The sequence below is a fragment of the Schistocerca americana genome, chromosome 8 (genome assembly GCF_021461395.2).
Source record: "Schistocerca americana isolate TAMUIC-IGC-003095 chromosome 8, iqSchAmer2.1, whole genome shotgun sequence".
Lineage (NCBI taxonomy): Eukaryota > Metazoa > Arthropoda > Insecta > Orthoptera > Acrididae > Schistocerca > Schistocerca americana.
In genome coordinates this window covers 25,964,402-25,970,401 of record NC_060126.1, presented here as the reverse complement: position 1 = coordinate 25,970,401, position 6,000 = coordinate 25,964,402, and positions in this window count along the sequence as shown.

Sequence of the window (6,000 nt, the reverse complement as noted above, 5' to 3'; positions counted from 1 at the left end):
CAGCCCTTAGCGGCTCGCTATCTTATTGACAACTATTCATGACGTCACCTTTCCGGCTTAGATTTTTTAAAATGTGGCTTGTAAGTACTGCATCTCTTCCTTGTCAGTATAAAGTTTAATTTTATTAATGTATTATATACCTAATAAGTTTTAGAACAGTTAGCTTAATTCTGAAGATGACGCTCATAGTAGCGTCGAAACCTGGTCAATTTTGACTTAATATTTGTGACCGAAGGCTTATTTGTTTCTAATAAAACGAGTGGTATTTTTAACCGATTCGGCGTATACAGTAGTATGACGCATCAAATATGCTATACAGTAGTACGACACGTCAGATATGTACACAAACAGCCGTCACGGCAGACGTTTGCGCGGTTTGCGTAGACATCTGGTTTTGTGGTTAGCGTTGCTAAATTTCAGTCACAGGGCCTGGGTTCGACACTCGAACAGGTCAGTGATTTCCTCTGCTCGGGACTGCGTGTGTGACGGAATGCCCGCTCGTGGCAGTGTGTGTGTGTGTGTGTGTGTGTGTGTGTGTGTGTGTGTTGCCGTCGTTATTATCGTTGCATCGTCATCGGCACGCAAGTTGTCGAAGTGGAGTGAAACAAAGGGGCCGCCGAACACACCGAATGAGCTCTCCTGGCCATCGATGTCGTACACACATATAATTCTTTTTATTTTTATTTTCCCGTAGTAACTACACCGCCACCAGCGGTCTGCAAATACACTGCACTAGACTGGAAAGTTTCATACGTCAAACCATTACATAGGAGACTGACTAGAAATATCCCGGTGAATTATAGAACTGTACGATTCACACTGATTTGTAGTATAATCTTATACATTGTACCTCGAGGAGAATGGTCTGTTGACACATGACATGCGAAGATTAAAAAAATATCATTTTTTGTGAAACAAACCGGCTCTTTATTCAAACGAAGTGATCAGCGTTCAGGGGATCTAAAACTGATTCCATATGTCGAGATTGCCAGACACCGTTCCTCACTATTTCTCACAACTGTCTTCTAATCCAATCGCGTGTCTATGGAGTATCGTCGCAGTCGTAAGACTGGAGTCGTGATTCCCAGTCAGAATGGTCACAATTCGTAGTAACCGAAAGATTTTTAGATAATCTAAGCAGCCGGCGTATATTGTTTGCATATTATGGCGTCGTTTAATATCTATTAAAGTCATCGGAAGATTAAAACAAATTACAAAATGATATAGAGAAGCTCTCTGCCTATCGCGAGAAGTCGACATTGACCCTGAACTATAACAAGTGTGATGTCCCCCACACGCTTACTAAAAAAAGTACACTTAAATTTGTGTGACACAATAAATCACAGAAATTTCAGGGCTGTCTTTTCAACTAAATACACGTATATTACAATTACGAACAAGGTAAATTGCAACAATCACATGAAACATATTGTGGGGAAGGCGAACCAAGACTGCGTTTTACTGGCTAAACGCTTAGATGCAACAAATCCACTCAAGGGACTGCCTACACTACGCTCGTCCGCCCTCTACTAGAGTATTGTTGCGTGTTGTTATGCCATTATCAGTTAGAACAGCCGGACGACATCGGAAAAGTAGAAAGAAGGGCAGTTCATTCAGTACAATCACTATAGAGGGGATAAAGTGTCACGGATTTGACGCGCAATTTGCGGTAGCAACCATTAAAACAGAGGCGTGTTACGTTGCAGCGGAAGCTTTTCACGAAATTTAAATCAAGAACTTTCTCCTCCAAAAGCGAAATTATTTTGTTGGGAGGAATGAGCATCGTCAAAAAATAAGAGGAATCAGACCCTCACACTGGAAGATTTAGGTGTTCGTTTTTCCCGTGTGCTATTCTAGAGTGCAACAGTAGATAAACAGGCCGAACGTGGTTCGGTGAAGCATTTACGTGCGAATTTCAGAGTGGTCGTGCAGATGCAGACGTGGAGAGACTGGCTTTCTTCGTGGCACGGCCACTACCGGCCGCCCCCTCCACGTCTAGATGCAAAAAGCGTCTCAACATCGCACACAGCGGTGTTTCGTGCCAAAAGTCGTCCAAAATTGGTATTTGGTATTTTCCGTTCTGCGAGACCCTAGAGAACGTATTTATAGGATGATAATGTATTTAAATACCTTGTAACATGAATTAAGCAAAATTATGGTGTTCTTATTAGAACCTTTATTTCTTATCAAAAATACTATGTATTATTCATATGACGCCCAATCCGCAGTAGCGAGGAGATGGTGGTGTAGGATTTTTTCCAAACAATAAGGTTTTTATTCGTCCTACTAATAATTTGGAGAGGCACGAAAGATGACTGAAATATGTTCACATCGCGATCATGGTTAGTTTCAAATTTTTGTTTGAACTGAATTTGTTATGAACCATCACAACCCCATCTATAGATAATTTCCAATACGTTTATGTCATCATCTGGAAGATCATTTAAAACATCTTCCACATATGATATTAATCGCTTACATGGTGATACGCAAGGCTGGAAGTTGAATCTCCGCTCATGTGGCAGTCAGATGATAGGATTCAGTCGCGGGACAGCGCTGCTTTTTAGCCTCTTGAAGGATATCGTAGCAGGGACAGACCTTCTTATAAGCTGTTCGAATTACCTCGTAGTGTTTGCTTGTGAGCAAGGCTTCCACAGAAATTCACAAAGTATGGGTATGTGAAGGTCGTTTCTTTGCTTCTACGTCTCTGCGACTCCGATCTAATGCTTGCATGTATTTACCTCCTCGCGTACGAAATTATGTAATATCTTTAACCACTTTGGAACGCTCATCATTTCAAGTTTCCTGGAGCTTCATTTGACTGGCATACGCTAATTCTGTGGCTCCAAAACTGTTCCTCAATAGCTGTGTCTAACATGTTTTACTGCGTTCGATTAACTTTACGAACACCTTTGATGGCCTACCAGCTCGTGCTTGCCAACACGGAATTTTATTTTGCAGCCAGTTATGGTTACGCTTTCACATTTGTGTGAAGCAAGTCACCATTTCTTTAATTGTCTCTTTATATAAGAGAGTTTATGTTTAAATACCTTTCTTTCGTTCATCGGGAGAGGTAGCATCTGATAGTATATAATTTGTCACAAAATCCAATCTTTTTGCAAACTCTTTTTTAGAACATCTGTTCATAAGGTCATAGAGGTATTTTCTTGGCGTAACTTTCACTTTCGAAGGACTAGGATAAAAACACTATGCTTTCAAAATTATTTTCGAAGATGACATTTTTTGTAGCTGACAACTTATTAATGTAAAACAATCATGCAGAATCAAACTGCGGTATTCAGCTGCTATTTTTCTAATTTTCCAGAACAGGATTGATTTTTCTATCACACTGTACAAACAAATATACAGTAAAATATCCTAAACTATAAAAAAATATTACTAATAAAAGCAGTAAATAATATAAATGAAAATAATTACAAATAACAGGACATACCACCACATTTCAAGTAAAAACACACCTTAACACAGACACACAGGGTGATTTCAAGCCAGCAGAAAAGCTTCAGAAGCACTGCGACCGATACATAGTTATTCATTCCGGAAATTACTAACATTTGAAGAGTGGACTTGTGGCCAGCTTTTAGTGCAAAATACCCACACGTGTAGCGTCCTTGCGCCCAACTTTCCTCGCGCCCTGTGTCAGAGTGATCCAGTGTATCAGCATCAATGTAGCGAATTAAAGCGATGTATCGTTAGTATCTCGACATATTCGACGCCTCGAACCTCCTTTTTTATTTGTTTTATCGTCTAAAATCAAATCTAAGCCTGTGCATGAGTTATGTGTCAAGGGAGAAGCGTATTAATGACATTCCACCGTTCAACAAAATGTTATTGCCACTAAGTGTTGTTTCCACAGCCGCACCTCCGGCAATATCTAAAATTCATCGAAGCTGATAAGCATCAAAATGAACACACTGAATTCGACTCTAGCAAGTGTGATAAAAGTACAGAGACCTTTTCTTTGTGGAATAGTCACCATAAATAAGTACATTGAAACTGGAATAGTAATAAATCTGAAAACAGTTTTTAATGATAAATTTAGAATTTGTCTGAGAACTCCAGTAGCGAGACTAAAGTAAAGTCAGTTGGAAGTTCGGGAGGATTGGAAACAGCAATTCCTAAAAGTATATCAATAGAGATTTAAATTTTTCACAATGGTCGGCACACCTGTTGGATCTAGGAGACTCTTTTCACAAGTAAAAAGTATTTTTCACAAGTAAAAAGGCTGAGTAAAGTTTTGATTTGCAAATCGTAGACAAGAATTACCCCGATTACAAGCAAACTGTGTTTTCCATTTAATATTTTCTATAAATTATAATAAAAGGTTTTGGAGTTTTTTTCAGTGTCTGGGATATCGAAACAGTAGCCTATTGAACTGCAAAAACAATCCATGCAGTGAAAACATCGAAGTATTTTTCGATATATCGTCATAACATGGGAGCTACCATGCCATGTATTGCATCGACAATAAATCGATGTAGACTCTAAAACAAAAGAACGGTGCGATGCACCACGAAGGAATTATCCGAATGTGACGCAAATCGGTAGATGTAATATACGTGAAAAGACAAACAAATGATTACAATTTCAGAAAATTTGGATAATTTATTTATAGCTTCACAATTTAAGCAAGTCAATAACACGCTGGTCCACCTCTGGCCCTTAGGCAATCAGTTATTCGACTTGGCATTGATTGACAAATTTGTTGGATGTCTTCCTGGGGGACAGTGTGCCATATTGTGTCCAACAAGTGCTTTAGATCCTCAAAACCCCAATATTGTTGGAGGGCTCTGCCCATTATGCTCGAATAATGCTCCAAAGGTTCTCAATTCGGGAGAGATCCGGTGACTTTGCTGGACGAGGTAAGGTAAAGCAAGCACGAAAGCAAGAAGTAGAATCTCTTGCCATGTGTGGGCGGGCATCATCTTGCTGAAGTGTGAGCCCAGGATGGCTTCACAAGAAGGACAGCAAAACGGGGCGTGAAAAATCGTCGATGTACCTCTGTGCTGTAAGATTGCCGCAGATGATAACCAAAGAAATGCCACCCAGACAACTACAGCTGGCTGTCAGGCCGTATGGATGTCCGGGGCATCTCAAGATACGTCTCCGCTGGTCATCGATGGTCAGTCCGAAGCGTGACTCATCACTGAAGACAATTCTCTCCAGTCAGTGAGATTCCAGGTCGAAGATGCAGAAAAACTGTATTCTATAATATCTGCTGGAATCAGTTAACTCAAAGGCGGATTTAAATATATCAAGTTCTGCAGGCATGAGACGGAACCATGACATAGGCAAAGTAGTATACAAGGTAGATGACAGACGTACATTAATTGACGGATCCTGGGAAAATACAGGCAGCCTACGAAAGAGATTAGTTGCAGGTCACCTGTGTGTCCGATCTTAGATTAATACTCAAGTGCACGGGACGCATACAAAATAGGATTCACAGTAGTATTGAATGTATTCAAAGAAAGGAGGCACGAATGATCTTAATCCCTTTTCACTTGTTGGCTAGCGTTACAGAATTGCTGGAAAAGTTGTCTCTGCAAACGTTTGCACAAAGATGCTAATTATGCAGCAAAATCCTACTTACAGTCTTTAAAAACCAACATCAGCTGAAGACTGTAGGACTATGCTAGACCTGCCACCCCCGCCCCCCCTCCTCCTCCCTACCTATTGGGCCTGTAGGGATCTCTAAGAGAATTTTAAATTAATTACAGCACGACCTGCGACATTCTTCTGCATATCTACGTACATGCTCTGCAAGGTATTGTAGGTATTATCAATCCGCCCACTTGTTCCTTGCCGGCCGCGGTGGTCTCGCGGTTAAGGCACTCAGTCCGGAACCGCGAGACTGCTACGGTCGCAGGTTCGAATCCTGCCTCGGGCATGGATGTGTGTGATGTCCTTAGGTTAGTTAGGTTTAAGTAGTTCTAAGTTCTAGGGGACTGATGACCACAGAAGTTAAGTCCCATAGTG